This window comes from Schistocerca piceifrons, chromosome 1 (assembly GCF_021461385.2).
Source record: "Schistocerca piceifrons isolate TAMUIC-IGC-003096 chromosome 1, iqSchPice1.1, whole genome shotgun sequence".
NCBI classification, from domain to species: domain Eukaryota; kingdom Metazoa; phylum Arthropoda; class Insecta; order Orthoptera; family Acrididae; genus Schistocerca; species Schistocerca piceifrons.
Window position 1 is genome coordinate 287,180,502 of NC_060138.1, and position 25,744 is coordinate 287,206,245.

The window sequence follows — 25,744 nt, forward strand, 5'->3', positions numbered from 1 at the left end:
AGTTCATGTGGCAGCAGCCAGATTCAAGTTCTTCAGATTAAAGAAACTGCCACATCAATCTAATAAACAGTGGTTAACAGATTTACGGGGCCTCACCCGTCAGTGCCGATTTAATTGTGTGTGTGGAGCTTCCTACAGTGATGTCATGTTACGAGACGCTATTACGCAAAACATTGCAGATTCTCGTATTCGTGCTGCTATCTTAAAGTTGCCTGACCCGTCATTAGAGACTGTGATGAACATCATTGAAGCCCAAGATACTTTTGCCTATGCTGAGTGTGAGTTAGATCAGCCATGTATTTCTCAAATTGCCTGTGCTAAGCCAGTTATGTCACGCCCGCGGCCCCACCGGCAGTCAGACTGTAAACACTAGCCGGCCGCGTCATGTTAAACACATTCGTCAGCCGCGTGTGCAAAATGATAGAGTTAAGTCTTGCCCTAAGTGTGTTCTTGCTCATCCTCGTGAACGTTGCCCGTTAAGAAAAGCGGTTTGTCACTTTTGTCAAAGGAAAGGACACATCCAGACTGTTTGTTTGCGTAAACGCAAGAACAATTCTAGTGCTGCCCAGCCCATGGATATTCATGTTCTTCAAAGCCAGCCCGCCCAGAAGGTCGCGTTTACAGACTCTTCCACGGTTCGTGTGGGTAATAAACTTGTTCGCAATAAGCCACCCACCCAGCCCTCTGCTATGCGACCCAAGCGTAATTCAAACGCTGTAAAAAGTAATGTACAGACTGCAAGTGAAGCGGGAGTTGTTATTCCACCCGCCCAACCCACGAGTTGTAAGCAGTGAACACGCGCTAAACGCGCTGATTTTGTGTCTTCCGCCTCCACTGCACCGATCCAGAGACAGTGTAATAAACTATTTGTGAAGCTACGCATCCAGGATAAGACCTTCAATTTTCAATTAGACACTGGTGCGTCTGTGACTCTCATAAATAGTGCTACGTATGCGGCTATCGGCCGCCCTAAACTTTCAGCGGCAAAACATTCTTTGGCTACTTATAGTGGAGAACGAATTCCTGTGTTAGGTGTATGTAGCGTGCCAGCCACATTCCGTGGCAATACAAAAACAGTTTCAGTCACAGTGCTCCGCGCTACAGACAGTGTAAACATTTTCGGATTAGACTGTTTTGACTTGTTTGGCCTGTCTATCCAAGACAATGTGTTGCAAATTAATTCTGTTGTTGTTCCTCAAGACAGCGTAACCGAGTTGTGTAAACAATACAGTGACATATTTAAAGACGAACTAGGTTGTGCTGCGAACTTTGCCGCTCATATTACGTTAAAAGATAATGCTCAGCCTCGATTTTGTCGTGCTCGTCCAGTGCCTCACGCCCTCCGGGCACCTGTAGAAGATGAACTTCGTCGTTGGCAAAACAACGGTGTTATTCAACCCGTTTCAGCGAGCCAGTGGGCTTCTCCCTTAGTTATTATAAAGAAACCGTCTGGCAAGTTACGTTTGTGTGCTGATTTTAAGTCGACAGTTAATCCTCAGACTGTCATTGATTCTTTTCCTTTGCCTAGACCGGACGAGCTGATGGATAAGTTAGGGGAAGCTCGTTTCTTTTCCAAAATTGATCTCCGTGAAGCATATTTGCAATTTCCCCTCGACGAGCAATCACAACAGTATTTTGTCATAAACACGTCGTTGGGGTTGTTCCGTTTTCTGCGTTTGCCTTTTGGTTGTGCGTCAGCTCCAGCTGTTTTTCAGCGTTTTTTGTCACAACTTCTGGCTAATATGCCATCGTGTTGCAACTATTTAGACGATATTGTTGTGTCCGGTCGGACGCCTGCTGAACATTTCCGTAATTTGGAGTGTTTGTTTAAAGTGTTGTCTCAGGCAGGCCTACGTTGCAACATCGATAAATGTTCATTTTTCCTTACGGAGATGGAGTATCTGGGACATGTTATTAATGCTCAAGGCATTCATCCCTCCCAGTCACATTTAGCAGCTATTCGTGATTTGCCCGCCCCTCGCAATCTGCATGAATTGCAAGCAGTTCTTGGCAAATTGACATATTATATTAGGTTTATACCTAATGCATCACAGATTGCTGCACCGTTGCATCGTCTCCTCCGTAAGAATGTTCCGTTTGTGTGGTCAGCTGATTGCCAATCAGCCTTTCAGCAGCTTAAAGAGGCTTTATTGAATGATCGTTGTCTGGTCCATTACGACCCTAACAAGCCTCTGGTGTTTGCTTGTGATGCCTCTTCTTTCGGCCTCGGTGCTGTGTTGTGTCACCGAGTCGGTAACACCGAACGTCCTATTGCGTTCGCATCTAAATTGCTAAACAAAGCTCAGTGTAATTATAGCCAATTGGACAAGGAAGCGTTGGCTATTGTGTTCGGTGTCACAACATTCCATCACTACCTCTATGGTCGACCATTCTATTTAGTAAAGGATCACAAGCCCCTGACGTCACTGTTTCATCCGTCTAAACCAGTTCCTCAGCAGACAGCTCAGAGACTACAACGTTGGGCTCTTTTGTTATCACAATACCAGTATGAGATACTGTATCGCCCTACAGGTCAGCATGTAAACGCTGACGCGCTTTCTAGATTGCCGATTGCTACGGATGATGTCTTCGATTCCTATGACGACTCTTGCCATCAGATTGACGCCGATGAGCATCAATCCCTCCGGGATTTTCCGATTGATTATCGTCAGGTGGCACGTGAGACAGCTACGGATCCTCATCTGAGTTTACTATTACGTTTTGTTCAATGTGGTTGGCCGTCCAAGGCAAAGGACATATCGGATCCTGTGGTTCGTCGCTATTATCCGCAACGTCATCTGTTGTCTGTTTCGCACGGAGTTTTGCTGTTACGCACAGAGAATGACCAGCTTCGTGTAGTGGTTCCCCAAGTGCTCCAATCCAAGGTCCTCGACTTGCATCAAGGTCATTGGGGAGTGGTCCGCACCAAGCAGCTTGCCCGCCGTCATTGTACATGGATCGGCATTGATAAGCAGATTACGCAGATGTCTACAGATTGTTCGACGTGTGCCGAACACCAAGCTGCTCCGCCTCAACGCTATTTTGAGTGGGCACGCCCTGCCGGTCCCTGGCACCGAGTACATATTGATTTCGCTGGTCCATATTGGAATTCTCGTTGGCTCATCGTGATAGATGCATTTAGTAATTTTCCGTTTGTTGTGCCCATGCAGTCTACAACGTCTGCACAAACTATACAGGCGTTGACTTCAATTTTTTGTATTGAGGGTCTTCCAGAAGTTTTAGTGTCTGACAATGGTCCACAATTTACCTCTGCTGAATTTGACAGTTTTTGTTCTGCCAATGGCATTCGCCATGTTCTTACTCCGCCGTTCCACCCTCAATCGAATGGTGCAGCGGAACGTTTTGTACGCACATTCAAGGATCATATGGACCGCCTTCGTGCTACGCACTCTCGTCAGCAGGCCCTCATCACGTTCCTGTCGTCGTACCGGACCACGCCACGCGACGGCCCTTCGCCTGCGGAGCTTCTCCACGGCCGTCGTCATCGCACCCTACTACGGTTGTTGCACCCCCCGGATCGACCCGCCGCTTCTGAGCATCGCACGCGTTTTCAGCGCGACGACGCCGTTTTTTTCAGCGTTTATCACGGTCGCCGTCGTTGGGAACGTGGTACCGTGATAAGTGTCCAGGGTCGAGGTTTTTATACTGTTCAAGGTGCTACTGGGGTGCACAGGAGGCATCAGAACCAGTTGCGCCGCGCTGGCCGCCCGGATTCTGCCGCTCGTTCTTTGTCCACAGATTTGGTCCGCGGCGGGTTCCAGCCGCGCCTTCCGACTTCGCTGCCGCCCCCAGGGCAGCAGCAGCAGCCGTCGCCGCTACCACGCCGACAGCCCGTCCCGTTGATGCCTCCCGCGCAGCTTCCTCCGGGAGCGCCCCAGGTGGTCGCTCCGGCGCCTGCGGTCCCTCTTCAGTCGCCACCGCCTTCGGAGCTGATGGACGTCGACCCCTCAGCCGGGCCGCCTTCCCAAGCGGTGGCTGTGCAGCCTGTCCTGCAGCCGCTTTCCTTGGGCACCCCCACGGAGTCTGACACCGCAGCGCCTTGTCCGACGCCCACTCAGCAGCCGTCGACGCAGCGTCAGGAGACGCTGCCTCTCTTCGTGGGTCCCGACGCCCCGTCGTGTCCAGTACCAGAAGCTGCGCCCGTGGTCACAGGCGTGCACCCTGACCTCGGTTTTCAGTCGGTGTTTCCCGAGGCCCCGCGCAGCCAATGCTGGGGTGCGGACCGGGGACCGCCACCGACAACAGTCTCCGCCCCGGTCTCTTCTGCTACGCCTGCGGCCAGACCCCTCCCCCGCCGTCGACGCTCGCCACGTCATTATTCAACGACGGTGCGGCGATTTGGGGGGGAGGAGTGTTATATCCTAGCCAGTAATGCCATCCGAGCCCGCTGCCGAAAGGTTGGCAGCATCAAAGTCCGGACGCCGTCCGCATAAGCAGCGCCAGCGAGACAGCAAATCGCCGCAAGTCTGCGCGCGCCACCGCTGGCTTCTGGCTTCTTAAGCGCTGGAGTCGCGAGCGCTAAGACAGTTCTGTATTCGCCGCTCAGTTGTATACTCGCCACCGAATTGTGTACTTGCTAGTCAGTTGTGTGTTCATCGCAGCAGTGTTGTTGTTTGTAGTCAGCCGACGCTGACCTATCCGCTCCGACTCGAACTAGACAGATTTCTGTAGACACAGAGTCCACTACTGTGTTTCTGTATCTTCATTAATAAAGATAAGTACCGACTTTTATTTAATCAGAGTGTTTGGGTTTTCATCTTTCTGTTTACTGTTCCAGCGGACCGGTCGGCCCGCTATTAAAAGTGTGGCGGTGACTTCGTAAGCCATTTCTACAGCCAAGTGTTTGTCGCTACGAACACCGCCACAAAAAATATAATAATCACAATCCCAAAGAAAATAGGTGTTGACAGATGTGAAAATTACCGAACTATTAGTTTAATAAGTCACGGCTGCAAAATACTAACGCGAATTCTTTACAGACGAATGGAAAAACTAGTAGAAGCCGACCTTGGGGAAGATCAGTTTGTATTCCGTAGAAATATTGGAACACGTGAGGCAATACTGACCCTACGGCTTATCTTAGAAGCTAGATTAAGGAAAGGCAAACCTACGTTTCTAGCATTTGTAGACTTAGAGAAAGCTTTTGACAATGTTGACTGGAATACTCTCTTTCAAATTCTGAAGGTGGCAGGGGTAAAATATAGGGAGCGAAAGGCTATTTACAATTTGTATAGAAACCAAGTGGCAGTTATAAGAGCTGAGAGACATGAAAGGGAAGCAGTGGTTGGGAAGGGAGTGACACAGAGTTGTAGCCTCTCCCCGATGTTATTCAATCTGTATATTGAGCAAGCAGTGAAGGAAACAAAAGAAAAATTCGGAGTAGGTATTAAAATCCATGGAGAAGAAATAAAAACTTTGAGGTTCGCCGATGACATTGTAATTCTGTCAGAGACAGCAAAGGACTTGGAAGAGCAGTTGAACGGAATGGATGGTGTCTTGAAAGGAGGATATAAGATGAACATCAACAAAAGCAAAACGAGGATAATGGAATGTAGTCGAATAGGAAATGAGACACTTAAAGTAGTAAAGGAGTTTTGCTATTTGGGGACCAAAATAACTGATGATGGTCGAAGTAGAGGATATAAAATGTAGACTGGCAATGGGAAGGATAGCGTTTCTGAAGAAGAGAAATTTGTTAACATCGAGTATTCATTTAAGTGTTAGGAAGTCGTTTCTGAAAGTATTTGTATGGAGTGTAGCCATGTATGGAAGTGAAACATGGACGATAAATGGTTTAGACAAGAAGAGAATAGAAGCTTTCGAAATGTGGTGCTACAGAAGAATGCTGAAGATTAGATGGGTAGATCACATAACTAATGAGGAGGTGTTGAACGGTATTGGGGAAAAGAGAAGTTTGTGGCACAACCTGACTAGAAGAAGGGATCGGTTGGTAGGACATGTTCTGAGGCATCAAGGGATCACCAATTTAGTGTTGGAGGGCAGCGTGGAGGGTAAAAATCGTAGAGGGAGACCAAGAGATGAATACACCAAGCAGCTTCAGAAGGATGTAGGTTGCAGTAGGTACTAGGACATGAAGAAGCTTGCACAGGATAGAGTAGCATGGAGAGCTGCATCAAAGCAGTCTGAGGACTGGAGACCACAACAACAACAACAACAACAATAACAACATTATTATTATTTCCCATTCTTATGTTCTTCCCAGTACCTAAATATTTGTAGATGGCAGGAGGCTACCCCCCCCCCCCCTTCAACTTCAGTGTTAGTCTGCTGTCCTATTATTAGTCATCCACATGTTTCTGGGCGATAGAGAACCCTTGATGTCATAGTTTTGATTACCTTCTGGTGGCTGAATTGTAAACTAGGCAAGTCAGCCCCTGCATTCAAAGTGAACACACACAGAGCGTTTCCTGCCAATTTTTATCTGTGAGATCACAGTTAGGTGACTGGAAGCATTGTTGCCAAATTGAATCACCAAGGTCAGCTGGACTCAACACGTCAAGGTGAAAACACCCACACAAGAATAAAATTTTGGGAAGTGTTTTACAACTGGCTAACAGCCCAAAAATGATGAAAAAGGAAACAACCACCCTTTGTCCTTCCACACCATCAGCTCAGCACAGCCTGAGCTTTTACTGCCAAACTGCAAGAGGGGGAGAAGAAATGGTGGGAGAGATGATATGGATGGGGGGGGAGTGGGGAAAAACCCATGACATTACCAAGTGGGACATTGTCACATCTATTGCCGTTATCTTGAATAAATTTGGCAAGAATGCAAAAGTAGTGCTGTATCGCCTATGTTCCACTATTGTTGACATCAGTACTTCTTCCCCTTCCCCTTCCCCTACCCCTTCCACTTCCCCTTCCCTTCCATTCCATTTCTCCTTCCCCTTCCCTTTCTTTCCCCTCCACTTTCAAATTATGTAATAAGAAAAATGTTCATTACCTCCTACTGGGTCTCTAATCGCAATCTGTTCTAAGACGACTTTGTGTACAGGTATTCACAGGCTGCTACTACCACCTGCTGGAAGTATTCTGTTGCAGTTGAGTGTGGTGAGATTTTACATAGTTGCTCTTGCACTTCCAAGTTTCTTTGAATCATATATACTTCGTTTTTCTGATATACTGTTACACCATTTTTACTAGAATATTCTTTACAAATAATTTTGCCAATAATAACTGTTAATAAATATTAAATATAACGTTGAAGCTATAAAACAATTTAAAAACCTGTATTTATTTGTTTACAGTTTATTAAAATTGAAATAAAAACACCAATCATATCCTTTGAGGCGAGTTCACTCTCAACAACTCAGCAGCAACTATGTCATCACATTAAATTCTGGTGTCATTTTGTTAGGAACCTCTTGGTCTACTACAATAAGCGAAATCCACAGCAATTATCAACAAAAGTGAGAAAAATTAATAGCTGAGTCAAGTAAAAATGTAAAAGAGTCTTTAGAGATTTTGGCACAAATATGTATTTGTTATTAACTGGTTGACAATAGGTAGTGGCCAGTATTTAAATCCAAAAAACATGACGGAAGTGCAGATAGTTGAAATATTGAAGGAAACAGAAGGTTAATGAGGTATAAGAAGACATAAGACTGTTGATATAAGTAACTGAAATTATGTCTCTAAAGATATTCTGAATGAAACTATGATAAAATTTCTTTTGTTAAGAATGAAACTTGTATTTTGTTTTTTCCATACTAAATATTTCTACTTCTTTGTGAAAGCGAATAAGTCTACTTTTGAAACATTATGGAGATACCTACGTTATCATCAGTACCTGTAGCAGAGTAGTTCAGTCACTTCAAGTATAACAAAATTTGGACATAGCAGCCTCCACCCAGTATACTTTACTTTTGATGCTAAAACCTTATCAACCATCCCCGACAGTTCAAACATTAAATTCTTTAAATAAAATATAGCAAATTGCATTGCATTGTGCCTTATCATCTTCAGTCTGTTGTATATTTCAAAGTGCCTCTTTACTCTACAATGTTTAAAACACTACACATCTTTGTCCAAAGTTGTGCTTACGAATCTGATCGCCTTTTCTTCGATCAGGTTTTATGTTTCCCTTAACATGTAGTTGTAATTGTGTCTGACTGTTTTTCAGTTTATGTTCTCTAAAAATATTTGATATGGACCTCTGTCTGACATCATCGATATTCTTCTGTATCATTGCTGCTTTATCAGAACATTCTCTCCACCATGTTTATGAAGTACGATTTTTCATACCGCTATCAGTAAAAATCGTACCTAGACATGTTAACTACTGTAAAGTTACTATTATTTTGGACATAATTTTATTTGTTAATTTTAACGTTGTATTGGTACCACGCAGTTAACAGAAAAAGTAGAATATTATAGTGACAAGTAAGCCACCATATCCCACCTTCGGAACACAGGCAGCGAGACTGGCCGCGTCATGTGGCATTGAAGTACGCCAGTGGCGTGCGAACGACGAACTTAAGTCAGTCATATACGGCGATTCTGAACGCCGGAGACCGACCAACACTTAGACGCGAAACTAAGACTTCTATTAACAAAGATTAAATTGTTATAGGCCATTTTTGGAACATTAAATGTTAAAGGGAGTCTAAGTGTCATTGAAACTTTTTCTCTACTATACTAATGTGCAGTAAACTATTGACAACAGGAAAAAAATTTTTTAATCCGCCAGCAACGTCAACAGCCTCCGAAGTTTTATGAAGGATGCTAAAGATTTCTGTTGCGTGGCACTCTTATCAGCCAGCGTTACAAGTAATCAAGACCAAATCTCTGTTCAAGGTTGACTATAAAATTTCCGTAATTTTGAAATTATTTGTGTCTAAAGGGGTGATCGTTGATCACATTACTGTTCAAGGCTGACTATAAATTTTTCATAATTTTGAAATTATTTGTGTCTATAGGAGTGATTGTTGATCATTTTACAGTGTTTATTAATAAATGCACTATAATGGCATCGCAGAATTTATTCAAAGAAGGTTACCCGCCTGGATTTCCACTTACAGCCGCATAGGTACAGTGTTTACGTCTCTTAAGGAATCCGATAGCGCTCCAAGAACTGCTTCAGAGGACTACATCAGGGAGATAATTGCACAGAACAAAAAGGGAAGGAGTTCTAGGCGTCGATTCACTAAGTTGATCCAGGAAAGGTTTAACTTAACTTTTGCAGTCTCGAAGGAAGGACCAGTTGTTCTGTACATTGCTTATACCACTTTCTAAGGACTCGTGGGCAGATTGGGAAACAGTTATAGAGGTTTAGTACCATGGGGTGATTTTGCGCTACCTAAAGATGTCACAGTCATGATTTTCCCAAGATTCTCCTCATACAGCGAGATTTAAAATATCAAGTTCTCGTTTTCATTGTATTCCACGTAATTCCTTGGTGTGTATTACATAGCTTTCCAGCCAACTGATTAATCACTTACTCACTCGGTTTGTATATCATAATAGTATCATCAGTATATCGATTGTAGTAATATATGATATTCATGTCTCATAAGTAACCAAGCATTGATGATGATGCAGTAATTCTTCGATCTACAGCCATATCTGTGTGTACAACGTGCAGAACAGTTCGGCAGGAGACCATCTACCTAACGCCAGGTGCGCTTCCATTTAATGCCTGAGCATGGAGTTTTTGTTTTACGCCTCTCCCATTTTCCTCCGAGTGTTGGGTCACTTACGAACGAACCTAATGATTGCAACTTGATTCATTGCTGAAATGTTGTGCCAGTAGAACACAGCGATCTGGCCATGTACCCGTGAATTTTTCTCTTACCGGATTCTTGAACGGTCTCTCAATCATGTTGATAAAAACATCTGCAATAGTTTCCACGAGACTGCTGCCTATTATTAGTCAGCAATGTGATTGTAATACAAATACTTCACAATATATTTTTGAAGGTGGTGCCCACAGCTTGTAGGTCTTTAAAACCAGTCGTGGGTCATGCCAGGAGCAGCTAATGAATCTTTATTTGCAACCAGTTTCAGTCCTCGCGTCATCAGCTATCCTTCTCTCCCTTGGTGTCAGGATGCCTAATGATGTCCTGACAGTGAAATCGGTTGTAAACAAAGAAGTATTCGTAATCACGTGACATAACTGGGAGAGGGAGACACAGCAATCTGTATTATTTATTATAAGTTATAATAACCAAGATCGCAATAAAATGTAATTAAGGATATGTGGGGGTAAAGTCCGTGGTGGGAAAAGTGGGCATTGGATATTTTTTGTGCTGAACAGTGTCGCTGCCTGCCGAGAACTGATCAAACTAATTCTAATAAACACCACCATTGTGTAAGAGAGTCTGACCAAGAAAATTTGTTGCATTATCTTTTAGCAAAATATTTCTGATTTTCAGTCATCTGATGCAAGGTAAGTAATTTACATTGTCCTTAATATCTCAATTACACAAGTTATAAGATCAGTGTTTTAAACAACATCTTTTGACTTACAAATCTAAATCCTTGTTGTTTCTTTTGGTTTCACTGCTTCATCTATGAACCTCAATTGTCGATACAGCATCTAATTGGGAGAGTGGCCACCTATTACTGCACTTAATCTGTTTACCCCAATTAAGCTGTAAACTCAAATGAATTCTTTACTATTAAAATGATGAATAACTTGAACTGGAAGGATAACATAGATAATATTGTGGGGAAAGCAAACCAAAGCTAGGAATTGGCGGGAAAATAAAATTAGCGGTGCTCTTTCCCGGATTTGAGCCCTGGTTCTACTGGGCAGAAAGCCTAAGTGGACTCTGTAGTGCAATCAAACCACCAGAGGCACTTGGCATTCTGGGACTCAAACCCTCACTCTACTCGATGGAAAGCCCAAGTGCACACCCCCCCCCCCTCCCCTCCCCCAACACATGTAAACTGTTCAGATGCGGGAGAGGAAGTTTAGGTTAGTGTACTTTATTCATTCTGGCCAGGAAAACAAACTAAAGACCAGTCCTAATTAGATAAAGGTCTAATTACAAAACTACATGTATAGCGCTACACAAGTACTGCATAAAAGCGCAATACAGCTCAAAAAATGACGATACCATACAAATGACGTTATCTTGCTGGGAAAAAAAAATTCGCAATACCATTCGAAACCAGCGACAGACACGCTCAAACTCTACCCTATATCTACAAGCTGTTGGGAAAAAGTAAGGGGTGTAAGGTACTATCTCCGTTCTTTTTGGTGGGAACTATGTTTTACTGATGAGATGCTGGTGTTGAACAGAGAAGAGTTCTTTGACATCAGAGTTGCTACTGACACCTGCTCAAAAAACAACGTACAGCCCAGGTAAACGTTGCCATTACACGATACCACAACTGCTGGGAAAAAAAAATGCATTACAGTTTTAATTACACTTCGAAATTGTTGTGAAAAAACCTGCAGTCGTAATGTATGGGTCGTAATGCAGCACATGTACTGGGGAAAATCATCGTCCTAAAAGACTGCAGAGAGAGCGGTAGTTGAACATGCGTTCTCCTCAATAGGCGTCCGCAAACTGCTGAAAATCGAGGCCCTCTTCCTCCCTCCCTCCCTCATACCCCCTCCATCCACCTGCAGGGGGACTCCGGCTCCTTGAAATCCAAGAGCACAAGATTTTTCGAGATGCGCGTGTGTCGAGGAGGTTAGCACCCCTTATCGGTGAACAGTAGGTGTGAAACTGTTGTGATGATGTAACAGATGGTTAAGAACAAGAAACTGTTGGGTTTTATGCATGATGGAGCTCCATATGGAGTTTGTTGCGTTTTACGTAAATCAACTGCGCTATCAATTCTGTTGTTCTAGTGTCTAGGGTCATTACCAAGAAGGCACTGGTAATAGAGAACATAAACACTTGCAATCCTAAGGCTACAATGTTCTGCACATGCTATAATGTTAGATCATTGTGGTTTCTGACCTGTTAGTTTTATGGAATGGAATTCAACGCTGCTACAATCCCAATGCAAGAAATATATTTCCAGGTTTCTCTACAATAAACAATGGTGATAAACTGCAAAATGAAAAATTAATTCCTTAAACATCGATTCCTTGTCATACACGTCCAATATAGCTTTTCCAGAGGTGTATAGTTCCCCACTATTCACATCCGATTACAGTTCAGAAATTATACTATGCTCGCATCAGTCCTATATAAAATGATCATTACTAACAGAGAATGCCTCTTACAAAGAAAAGGACAAACGCATATCAGCAGCGTTTGACACGTGAAATTACACGTAATTCCGCCACTAACTCCATAAACAGGATATCTGTGAAGCAGATATATACACGGGGATTGTAATACCTCACAAACACCTATCGCTAACTTAGAATCACCATAGGTATGAAACTGAAGACTCGATTTTACGCCCAAGGTGCGGCAAGGGAATGGAGTATGTTGCATAAATCTTTGTTCGTTTAGAGTAATGTGTCGAAACAGGATGGAAGTCCTCTGATGACGGAGAAGTTTGCTGTTAACAATCGCAAGGAGACAGTGTTCTAAGTCACACAGAGCATATGCAGTCGTATGCGAGTTGAACACAGGTTATGTCACACAGCTGATATATCCCGACAGAACAACGGGATAAAATGGTCAAATAATCTGCAACAACATGTTCCTTTCTCTCTAGAATGCATCATCAGGCTACCATTAAATCCTACGTCATTACAGCTCCATCTCAACTAATCACTCCATCCACTCTCTGTCATCCTCTAACACATATGCAAATAAGTTTAGATTCAGATGGTTCTCTTTTTCCAGGAAAGCATTAAAGACAGCAGTCAACTCATACATGTCACTATTACCTCAATTGACATACAGTAGAATGTTGCCTCGACAAAAAATAAAAGATTGTATCCCCAGTTCACAGTCCATCCACCTCGCCATTTTCCCATATTCCTCCTGCTGTCGTATACTCATTCCCATGTACAGAATTGTACCGCACCAACTGGAAGACATGCAAGTACCATTTCCCCATATTTCGGCGTATTTTCCCTAAATTTATACGAATTTTTCATCACTTTACCGATTTTATGTCACTCTGTCCATGCGAACACATCACTTCTCGTTCTGTGTTGCAAAATTGCTTATAAATGTAGTACGTGTAAATGTAGTACCTGTGGGAGAAGATTCTCGTACAGTACAGGTGATGAAACTTAAACCAGTCTGTTCGAGCGACGTTCATCACTGGCCACCTGCTCCAATGGATAAATACCTGTATGTTTCATAGGATCGCAGCGTATGCCCGATGCCAGCACGTAGATGGTATTCGTTTTCGATATATCGGAAGAGAGAGATGCGGTAAAAATCTATTGGATGAAGTTAGCGGAGCTTCCATAGTTCGTAAATTCTCTCTGTTGGATGGTACAGAGTAACGATAATAGAATGTTTGGGTGATAGACGTGAATGGACCCTGAGGGACATGGATCTGCCTCGGACTGCAGTACCAGTATGAAGTTGAGTCTTCCTAATTTTGCCAATAAGAAACACCACCATAACTGTTCGTACTGTCTTTTATGCTACGTCTTGTTGCAGGAGCAGGCTTCGTTTGGGGCTGACCTTACACCTGGGGCCCACGTGCAAGCTGAGACAAAAACATGATGTCAACTGGATGTGGGGGTGGGCGTGGATGGGAGTGTGGGTGGGTGGGTGTGGGCTGGGGCAAGGGTGATTAATTTATCAATTTAATTAATTTGCATATCTACTTGATATCAAAATTGAGCTGATTCTGCCATCTCCCTACTACTACCAAACACGTCCTAAATACAAATACGTAGCTTGTGAAAATGGGTGTAGTCCGAAGGTAGTCAGACAGTAAATAAACAAATTAAATACCAGTTTTGGTGTTAAACATTGAAATATATCTTTCCTTCGGTATTAGAGAGTTGCAAGACGTGAGATGCTGCACACGTTTATAATATTTTGGTAGTACCTCATAACATGCATATTAAAATTGTGTGAACAGAAAACTTTTATCATTCACCATGATGTGGTGAAAATTCAATTTGTCTCAGAGTGGTCGCTTTAGCCCATCTTTCTCACAACTTGATGATTACCTGTTTTGATCGCCAAGAAACCACCCCCAGACCATGCTTACACTAGAATTGCTAGCTAAGTACGGTGTTGACTAAAGTAACATCGTCACTAAGTATTACGTGTCACTATGAAAAGGTTGGTCATTGCGTGCTGTTAGCGTGCAAAACCAACAGGTGACTAATCTCTGTGAGCATGCTAATAATTATGGTTTGACTAATCTCTTAGTATTTACACGTTATGCTTGGTACTACTGTTGCCGTGGTCAATAGAATTCTTAGACACCAGTTCTAGAGTAAACGTAATCTGAGGATAGATGCCAAACAACTAAACCAAGTAATCATAAAGTTGCAATTTCATAAGCGATCACGACAACTGAAATGTACACTAAAGTAGTGTTTAGTAGAAGGTCTTGCAAGTTACTACGGTGTTTTTTTAATTATTTAACATATATTACGACACTGGCAGAAGTTTCACAGTTTTGAGGTATATAAGTATAAATTTATTTTATTTAAGGATCATGTTTCGTGTCTACCTATTCCGATAAAGGAGTAATATTTTTTTGGATACAATAGTCACTGTGTGTGCCAGTCTGTTTCTTAACAAATTAAGAAGTTGGAATCATGTGGCAATCGAAGTCTACCCAATGTTGGAGCACAGTCATTGAATTGAGTGTTGAAACGACTGTGTGTGTGTGTGTGTGTGTGTGTGTGTGTGTGTGTGTGTGTGTGTGTGTTTTAGTGTGTGTTGAGTTTAGTCAAGTCAAGGATTACGTATATTACGGGACGATGGATATTTAATACTTGTTGAATGATTCAGTTTACACTGGAATTAGCACACATTCTACGAACGAAACTTCGAATAAACGGTCTGTAAACACCCATCATTATACAGTTTATTTAATGTATAATTAATTTTGAGACCTAACCTCTTATTATGAAGTGTCACAATGACCAATTGTTGTGAAGTAAGTTAAGCAAAGGAATTCCATACACAACAGTTTAAGTGGATTATATGAACCATTCAGTTGGTGGGCACGAAAGGAGTGCTAACTCATTAGCAGTGGTAATCGTGCGGTTTAGTAGTCGAGATGTTGAAAGCATAAAAGCTTCTGGACGGAAATAATTTATGCCAAGTTTACAAATTAAATCAGCAGCTTGATTCACTTCCACGTCCATCATCACGATAAATAATATCCAACATCCATCTTAACTATTCCAACCAGGTAGGAACACAACAATTTTTTTTCGTTTTGTTCCTTCAGGCAGCTTAGGTTATTACATGATTCAAACTTTTTCTCTTGTCTTAAATTCTTCTAATACCATCGCTCTTGGCCTGTCTGCTAAATTTTGATGTACCGGGGAACAAAGTGTCCTTAATTCTGGATGTACAGGATCGCCTTTTCACCAACAGATCATCGTATGTGATGAAACAAGAGCCATAAATGCAGAGTCACCTTAAATAACTTATGGTATATTTTGTCATCAGTACGTCCTTTAAGGAAGCGACAAAAATGAGCTTAGAAGTTATCGCAGCTATGGCGATGCTGATAAGCAGTGGAACTGTGAGAGTCCACTCGTAAATCTCTCACATCACGAGCTCTGTGAAACTGAACGAGGCACGGTATCGTCTGAAAACTTAGTTTCCCAGTAACGCCACGCCTACGACTCAATTATTCGTACATTTATGATTACGGTATAGATAAACTAAATGTTGTTTTGGTGGTCTCAAAACAAATTAATAACTAATTTTACTCCAATTTTAAGAATAGTAGAGCCCCGTTAAATTAATGCAAGAGAACTGTATTCGCTCAGCGTCGTCTTGTCAGCTCTTACTGAATAATGATGTCTACGTTACGAACAGACCTCGGCTTTCCTTTTCGTGACAGCAGACAGCGCATTCATTCTTCAAAGACATTATAGGCAGTTATTAATTACTGTTCACGAGCAAACTGGCGTCGTAATTGTAATGTGTATGACAGCGGTGACAGGTGAATAATACCTCATTCAGTTGTACACCACTGCATTACTAAGTTAATGAAGTAGTCCGTACAACACAACCTGAAACAAGCATAAGAGGGTAAATCACTTTGTGTCAGTCGGTTGGTGCTTTAGGTGTGAAACTAAGAATGACAGATTTTTAGAAATCGGAAAATGCAATGCAAATTACTATAGACAGAAACTCATAAAAACGCGAAGTTTTAGATGGAATAATTTGAAGTAAATGAAGGAAATGAGTCAATAAAATTATTGCAACTGCCCGTTGCGACATAAGGTTGCCTGGCACCGTTGTGGGCTTGTTACACGGTAAGGAAAATACGTAAACGGCTCAGAGACGAATGTGGGAATCATTATAGGGAGAAGAAACGCAGCAAATGGGGAAACCCCTATGACACAGAGATTTTGACAAATGACAGACTAACATGGCCCGGGGCCTGGGAACGAGGATCTCAGAAACGAACCTCGTCGACTGATCACTTGTTACTGTCGTGAACAGCCGTGTGAACTGGCTTCAAATGGCTCTAAACACCCCTAGACTTAGAACTACTTAAACCTAACTAACCTCAGGACATCACACACATCCATGCCTGAGGCAGGATTCGAACCTGCGACCGCAGCAGTAGCGCGGTTCTGGACTGAAGCGCCTAGAACCGCTCGGTCACAGCGGGCGGCTGTGAACTGGGTGTGCAAGCACGAGTAACAGACAGGTGCGGCCGTGGAGTGTCTACGTCGTTGTGTCACTGTCCAGAATGCTCTGGCATTGCGCATTATCATCCATAGAAATTCCGTCATAGTTAATAAACATGAAATCCATAAGTGACTGAAAATTGTCTCCAAGTAGCCGAACATAACCATTTTCAGTCAATGATCGGTTCAGTTGGACCCATGTAAACATAACTCACACCATTATGGAGCCACCATCAGCTTGCACAGTGCCTTGTTGACAACATGTGTTCATAGCTTCGTAAGATCTGCACCACACTCGGACCCTACAATCAGCTCTTGCCAACTGAATTCGCGACTCGTTTCACTAGGCCACGGTTTTTCAGTCGCCTAGGCTCCAACGAGCCCAGGAGACTCGCTGTGAGCAAAGGCACTCGCTTCAGGCGTCTGCTGTCGTACCCCATGGGCGCCAAATTACGCTGCACTTTCCTGCATGGATACATTGTCGTATGTCTCACATCGATTTTTGCCATTATTTCACGCAGTGTTGATCGTTTGTTAGCACTGACAATTCTAAGCAAAAGTCGCTGCTTTCGGCCGTTAAATCCATTTCGCGTGGTGACAGGTAATGTCCGATATTTGGTATTCTCGGCACACTCTTGACATTGTAGTTCTCGGAACACTGAATTCCTTAACAATTATCAAACGCATTGTCCCATGCGTCTAGCTCCAATACCGTTCCCCGTTCAGAGTCTGTTAATCACCGTCGGGCGGCCATAAGCACCTCGGAAACATTTTTAAACGAATCACCTGAGTAACAATGACACCAGCATGCAGACTGATATACAGGGTGTTACAAAAAGGTACGCCCCAACTTTCAGGAAACATTCCTCACACACAAAGAAAGAAAAGATGTTATGTCGACGTGTGTCCGGAAACGCTTACTTTCCATGTTAGAGCTCATTTTATTACTTCTCTTCAAATCACATTAATCATCGAATGGAAACACACAGCAACAGAACGTACCAGCGTGACTTCAAACACTTTGTTACAGGAAATGTTCAAAATGTCCTGCGTTAGCGAGGCTACATGCATCCACCCTCCGTCGCATGGAATCCCTGATGCGCTGATGCAGCCCTGGAGAATGACGTATTGTATCACAGCCGTCCACAATACGAGCACGAAGAGTCTCTACATTTGGTACCGGGGTTGCGTAGACAAGAGCTTTCAAATGCCCCCATATATGAAAGTCAAGAGGATTGAGGTCAGGAGAGCGTGGAGTCCATGGAATTGGTCCGCCCCTACCAATCCATCGGTCACCGAATCTGTTGTTGAGAAGCGTACGAACACTTCGACTGAAATGTGAAGGAGCTCCATCGTGCATGAACCACATGTTGTGTCGTACTTGTAAAGGCACATGTTCTAGCAGCACAGGTAGAGTATCCCGTATGAAACCATGATAACGTGGCTCCATTGAGCGTAGGTGGAAGAACATGGGGCCCAATCAAAACATCACCAACAACGCCTGCCCAAACGTTCACAGAAAATCTGTGTTGATGACGTGATTGCACAATTGCGTGCGGATTCTCGTCAGTCCACACATGTTGATTGTGAAAATTTACAATTTGATCACGTTGGAATGAAGCCTCATCCGTAAAGAGAACATTTGCACTGAAATGAGGATTGACACATTGTTGGATGAACCATTCGCAGAAGTGTACCCGTGGAGACCAATCAGCTGCTGATAGCGCCTGCATACGCTGTACATGGTACGGAAACAACTGGTTCTCCCGTAGCACTCTCCATGCAGTGACGTTGTCAACGTTACCTTGTACAGCAGCAACTTCTCTGACGCTGACATTAGGGTTATCATCAACTGCACGAAGAATTGCCTCGTCCATTGCAGGTGTCCTCGTCGTTCTAGGTCTTCCTCAGTCGCGAGTCATAGGCTGGAATGGTCCGTGCTCCCTAAGACGCCGATCAATTGCTTCGAACGTCTTCCTGTCGGGACACCTTCGTTCTGGAAATCTGTCTCGATACAAACGTACCGCGCCACGGCTATTGCCCCGTGCTAATCCATACATCAAATGGGCATCTGCCAACTGCGCATTTGTAAACATTGCACTGACTGCAAAACCACGTTCGTGATGAACACTAACCTTTTGATGCTACGTACTGATGTGCTTGATGCTAGTACTACAGAGCAATGAGTCGCATGTCAACACAAGCACCGAAGTCAACATTACCTTCCTTCAATTGGGTCAACTGGCGGTGAATCGAGGAAGTACAGTACATACTGACGAAACTAAAATGAGCTCTAACATGGAAATTGAGCGTTTCCGAACACAGGTCCACATAACATCTTTTCTTTATTTGTGTGTGAGGAATGTTTCCTGAAAGTTTGGCCATAAACGAAAGCAGCAACAGAGTTGTGTAGACGAAGTGGCTGTAACAAACGTATACATCTCCTTGCTATGAGCCTATTCTAGAACACAAGGTAATGTTCGTCTTTATTTTATGACCTGCCGAGCTACATTGGAACAGTAAAATAACGTCGAATGAGTAGCAGAGTGGAAGTAGCGGCGGCGATCGATGCGGTGCAGATTCGTTCTGTTTACATGTGATCGGGTTTAGTATGCCGATATTTCATTCGCAAATGGGTTGCGTGACTTACATGGTTTTTAGATTTACGTTGAAAAACTGATCTTTTATATGCGTGCTAAGGATAGCATATGTTTTATGTAACTTAAATTGGTGTGGCCCATGCAAACTTTTGCAGCCTTGAAGCACAATAGTAACCCAAAGTTAAAGAAAAATCATACCTGCATTTCAAATCCGTATTATTCATGTATTCAGTTACATGAAGTGTAGTTTTGTGAGATGATAGGTGAGCAACTTTAAGGCATATGTTCATATGCCGAAGCAACAAAGTTAAATATACCCGTGGCTAATTTAATTAACGTTTCGCTCAGCAACAATTTTTCTCGTGAGAAGTATTCAGAAAAAAGCCACTCCTTGCATTAAAATTCAGGACAGCAGCTGTTTCGTCGTGTCATTGTTGTAGTCTGTGAAAATGTTGCATTGTTAGGTTACTACAGTCAATAATAGATTATTTCCGATGCCTAGAGAATTTCTGTTACGGATGTTTGTCTACGACGAATCATTCCTGAGAGTAGTCAACTCACGTAATATTATCATTTTCTTCCTTGCACAGATATTTAATCAGAGTCATTTCGAATGGAACTTTCGTGTCCATTGTTACTAGTGAAGTCTCATATAAATTAGCAGGCACTGCACAGCTTAACAGAGAAGGGATTAAATTAGAAATCAAGCATGCAACAAATCTCGCAGTTGCACACGGTTGGAAAATTAAGGGAGCGCTTAGAGACCGATAGAACTTTCAATAAAGGAGATTCTCCGTTACAGTTAGTGTTCACTTAAAAGTAATATACCCAAAGTGCCAGGACGTAGTGTTGCGAATGCACCGTAAATTCAACACAACGGAGGCACGATTAAAATACAATCCAGTGTGATTTACACAACACACACTCAGAATTAGTTTGGTTAGTCTTTCTGTCAGTGCAGAAAACAGGAACACATGGTTCCACACTGAGCTACTAAAGATAAGAAGATAATTCTGTAACAACTATCTATTAAGTTTTATATTACACCGTAAGGAAGTTAATTAGAGCCTATATCATCTTATCTATTGAAGGTTTCACTTCTTTCAGTGTATTTCTCGAAAAAATGAAAAAAAAAAACATATCCTAAGGGCCAGTGTCACCGTACTTTAGGCGTAGGTTTTGAAACAAAATTTAATAAATTTGGATAAATATTAAGTGAAGAATTTAGGTAGTTTTCGTTACATATTTAGTACTAACGTATCTATCCTGGGTACTAAAAATTTTAAATTATAGGTTTTATTTATTTTCTGAACGCATAACGTCCATATCGTCAATACGTGACTTTATGCCAAATTTTTCAGGTGTACAAGGTTTGAGTTTTAACGTTATTTTAACTGCATTACGTTACTATACTAATAGTATGCACGTATCTTAGTAATCCACATAACCTTAGTGACTCTTGTGATCTGTAGTTAATAGACTATTACCGTTCTTGTCTAGAGCAATTTTATAAAAAGATGGTAAACAACTATGAGTGAGAAGTGTATGACCTCCTTTAGGAAAGTTAGTTCTGGACATCTATGCTGCTATTGTGACAGACGGTTACATTGGGAAGGATGTAGTCGCATGGGAGTTGGGGAAGTAAATGGGTCTCTGCCATGTTATTGCAAAGTGTATTCAAGTGATAGGAAAACATCTGAACAGGAAGGGAAGATTAGAGCCCTTAAGGCTGAACTGGATAGTGCTAGGGAGGAACTGATGTGGTTAAGGAGGAGGATGAAAACAGATGGGAAATGATAGCAAGGAACAGGGGATACAGAGAACAGTATCTGATAGTTTCATCATTAGCAGAAACAACAGATTTGCCTATCTGCCTCAATTAGCTAAGGAAGAGTCTCAAGTAGATGTAAGTGTAGTAAATACTCAACATACTCTCACCAGGAAACCAAATGTTTCAAAAACGTTTGAAAGTAGGGGGAGAGTTATGTTGCTAGGCAGCAGCCATGGAAGAGATGAAGGCCATATGGGACCTCCACAACAGCAACACACACTTGCAAAGTTAGCAAGGAATGACGATCAAAGCTGTACATCAAATACTTGCCCACATCCATCTCGCTCAAGTCCATCACCTTCGTGCAAAAAACATTCGGCAACCTCATGCTTCAACATTCATAGGATTGTGTGAATGTGTGAAATCAAATTATGTGATGTTGGAATTGTGCAAAAGAAACGTGTGAAAAACTAAATAAGTTAAGTGCACCAGACAGCTAATAAACTATAAAATAACAGTCATTGACTATGGACTTAAGTAAAAAATAGAATATCGATAAAAATAAGTCATTAGTTCTGAAATGGACAGTATATAAAGAACAAAAGTAAGGCATAATAAACACTAAAACTATATGCCACTTATTTTCTCCTCATAAAAATAAAAGAGTAACTATATTTTACTTATTTTCTTCTTATAAAAACAAAGAATAAAAAATTATCTTGTTGGATGTTTTCCCTTTCTTTTAACATTTGTACCATTTGCTAGGATAATATCTCAATACTTGTGTATGTATATTTCTTTGTCTAAGCAATTCTTGGAAATAATTCTTATTTGTTAGTGTAACAATGTTGAAATGAGTGTCTAGAAACAAAAACATTTTACTTGTACATGATATTTAGAAAATGTGTTAGGAATAGATTTTACTTAATTACTACATTTATAAAAAAATATAATTCCAAGAAAATCGATGTGAAAGACTCCTCAATTTCGATAACAAACTTCTTAAAAAACAAACTTCACACTTAAATAAAGAAAGAAAATAATTAAAAATTAATAATAGCATAAAAATATTCTTCTCTTGTCATTTTTGAGAATATTGTGGAAGAATATAAAAATATAAATTAGTAATACAAACTAGCATAGAACCAGAATAACGTGGCTGAACAGTAAGCAACAAAATTTAGATAACGGAATAATTTTTGACTGGCTTAGAAAACGATTCAATCATTGCCTAACTTCAGTACAAAAATTAAGTTGGAAGGGTTGTGATATATAAGGAATCAGGCAAATCAAACACCTTCCATGAAAACCCTGACATGATAAGCAAATCCAGTAGTACGTCACATAGCTCCGACTAAATCGTGACATTAAATTAACCAAAGTAATACGAGTAACGAGTGAGCAAATGGAATACCACAGACTAACACAAGAATGCCTAAATGCATGTCATACCTTCCCACTGTGAGACAGACGCAGTTCCGAGGGAAGAAACGAGAACAGAAGCCGAGAGCAGAACCATGTTAAGTTGGAAGGCCCTACGGTAAGGGACGGACGGACACCCACGTCGCCAGCTAACCGCTAGGACCACACCTCCCACAAGTTTCAGCGTGAGAATTTTTCCTGTCTCTGTTACGTCAGGACCACCCCCCAGCCCATATTAAAAGATAGAGCCCTCCAGAAGAACAGTATAGATCTTACGATAACGCTAAAGGGATCACACCAGCTGCAAGTTTTAGCGTGAGACTTTTTCGTGTCTCTGTTATGTTGCAAACTTTAAAAAACATTGCCCCACCACGAAAAGTATAGCGTTTCTCATTGAATAGACAGGATTTTTGTAGGCGGAGCTTAAGGTTAACATTGAGACCCTGATTGGTCAGATGAAAACACAGCCAGATAGTTTTTTTAAACCAACTTCGGTAAATGGTAGTAAGGAGAAGTTAGGAGAGGATTGCTTCCGAAACAGCGAGGTGAGCGGAGCTGTGTTGTCCGCCGCCCCCTGACGAACACCGAGAAGGTAATGAACGCACGCGATTCCGCATTTTTGAGCGCATAAGGCTTCACTCAGAACTGCAGAAGTCTCATCTGTTACATCCCCTTTTTACGTAATACTAGTGTCGATCGTCAATGAAAGCTCATGGTGTTCAGATTTGCCACTTGAAGTAAAAATCTGAAACGCGATGATTTTTCTGTTATATAGTTATTGAGAAGCCACATCAGCCACTGTAATTTACGACAAGTTAGATAAGTAATTATAGATAATTGAGGGTCACTGTAGACCATTTTGATAGTTTTCTCTCTTGTGAAACTTAATTTAATCCTAGATTATAGATGTGATATGGCGTAGGTCATCCTTCGATCCATTGTAGAACTTGGAAAGCCACTCAGGGAATATTCGTTCACATTTTTGTTGAACGCAGTTGGTTTTTACCATCCTGTATAAAAACATTTCCTTTTATCAATAGTGCAATTTATAAACGATGTTTTGTGAGAAGAACAAAATTTTCAACGGTAAACTTAACTGCTTTTTCGACGTTATTTTACCAGCTAACTAAAAGTAGGAAAGCCTTGAACGCCTTCCACTAAATTTAGTTAGTATTAAGATTCTTTTACAGGGAGTGCAGTGGAGCTGACGCTGAAATCATTAAGTATTTGGTTATATCATCGCTAGTCTCACTGAACTCTTCTGAATTCTACATGTCATGTGTGGTCTGGCATCTCCTTACCACCAACAGGTCCCAGGTTCAAACTAGTCAATTCCCTAAAAAACACGCTCAGAGTGTCGTTGCGCGAAAGTGGTAGGGAGACATGATATAGAACAAACAGACACCACACAGAATGTTAGAATTTTACTGGAAGAATGTAGACAGTTGAAATTATCGCTACAGATAGTCTGCAAGAATCAGCACAATCCTCTAACTGAGGAAGTATCAGAGCAGTGTCCCACAGGGTTCAATCTTGGGTCAATTATTGTTCTTAATAAGTACTAATGACTTGCTACTCTACATTCGTGAAAATGCAAAGCTAGTTGTTTTTGCTGATGATACAAGTATAGTAATCACCCCCAAAAAACAAGAATTAGCTGAGGAAATTGTTAATAATGTCTTTCAAAAAATTATTAAGTGATTCTCTGCAGATGGACTCTCACTAAGTTTTGAGAAAACACAGTAGATACAGCTCTGTACAGTTAAAGGCACAACACCATTGATAAATATAGGCTCTGAACAGAAGTCTATTGCTAAGTTAGAATATTCAAAATTTCTGGGTGTGTGGAATGATGACAAAGTGAACTGGTAGGAACACGTTGACGATCCTGTGAAATGTCTGACTTCACCTACTTATCCTTTAAGGATTATAGCAATTTTTTGTGATAAACGTATCAGTAAATTAGCCTACTATGTCTTTTTTCATTCACTGCTTTCGTATGACATCGTATTTTGGGGTAATTCATCATTAAGAGGAAAAGTAGTCATTGCTGAAAAGCGTGTAATCACAATAATTGCTGCGGCCCAGCCAAGGTCACCTTGTGGACATCTACTTAGGGAAATCTCGATATTCACAGTAGCTTCACGAATCATATATTCACTTATGAGACTTGTTATTAAAAACCCATCGCAATTAAAAAATAATAGCGAAGTACATAGCTACAACACCAGTAGAAGGGATAATCTTCAATATTCAGAATTAAATCTGACGTTGGCACAGAAAGGGGTGAATTATGCTGCCACAAGTCTTCAACCGTTTACCAAATAGCATTAAAAGTCCGAGAGACAGCCAACCAGCATTTTTTTAAATGATAAAATTTGCTGAATGACAACTACTAAACTGATGGATTATTATGTTCGAAGCTGTGAAAACATAGTATATTGTTATGTTGTATTCTATTGCCCTGCCAACGACTGAAATACTCAGTGTACATCTCTTTCGGTAGCTTTAGAACTTGGCATCCAGGCTCCTTATAACGCTCCTATCCATTGTGATATGTTTATTGTAGACATTTATTAAAGCATTGTGTTGGCAGTTATTTAACAGTTGAACAATTGGAGGATGAAAGTTACCGGAAGGAGAGCAGATACCACATCTGTGCTTATTATTAGTTTATGATAATATACTATTTTAAATAAATTTCAGATCGGAAAATTACGGTCCGTTGTGTGTATGTGATTGTGTGTGTGCCAGTGGACGCAAGTGGAGAAGAAAGCTATCGTCTTGGCTGTTCAACTTTGAAGTAATGTTGCAGGCAGCTGTGAAATGTCGAATCAAAAGGAAGAAGATGGAAGGAAAATTATTACTGGAAGGACATGATCCATATAGCAACGAAGAGGCAGCATCGATTTCAAACGTGAACCGCGTTGAGTGTAAAGCACCGAGTAGATCGTTTGAAGACAGCGAGCTGGATCTGCTCACGATTAAAATTGCTCCCTTCAGTGCCGCCAGCAGCGAAGTCGGACTTAAAAGCGCCCTACATGTCGCAAGGAAACCACACAGAAGCAGTGTGGGCGCCCTGTACTTTCCTCGCTTTCTTAGCAGTAAAGCGTTTTCCACGTGCCAACTTCTAAGAAGTCCTCTCGGGAGGACTTCCTCCTCCCTCAGCCAACAAAACGCAGTCATGCGGCG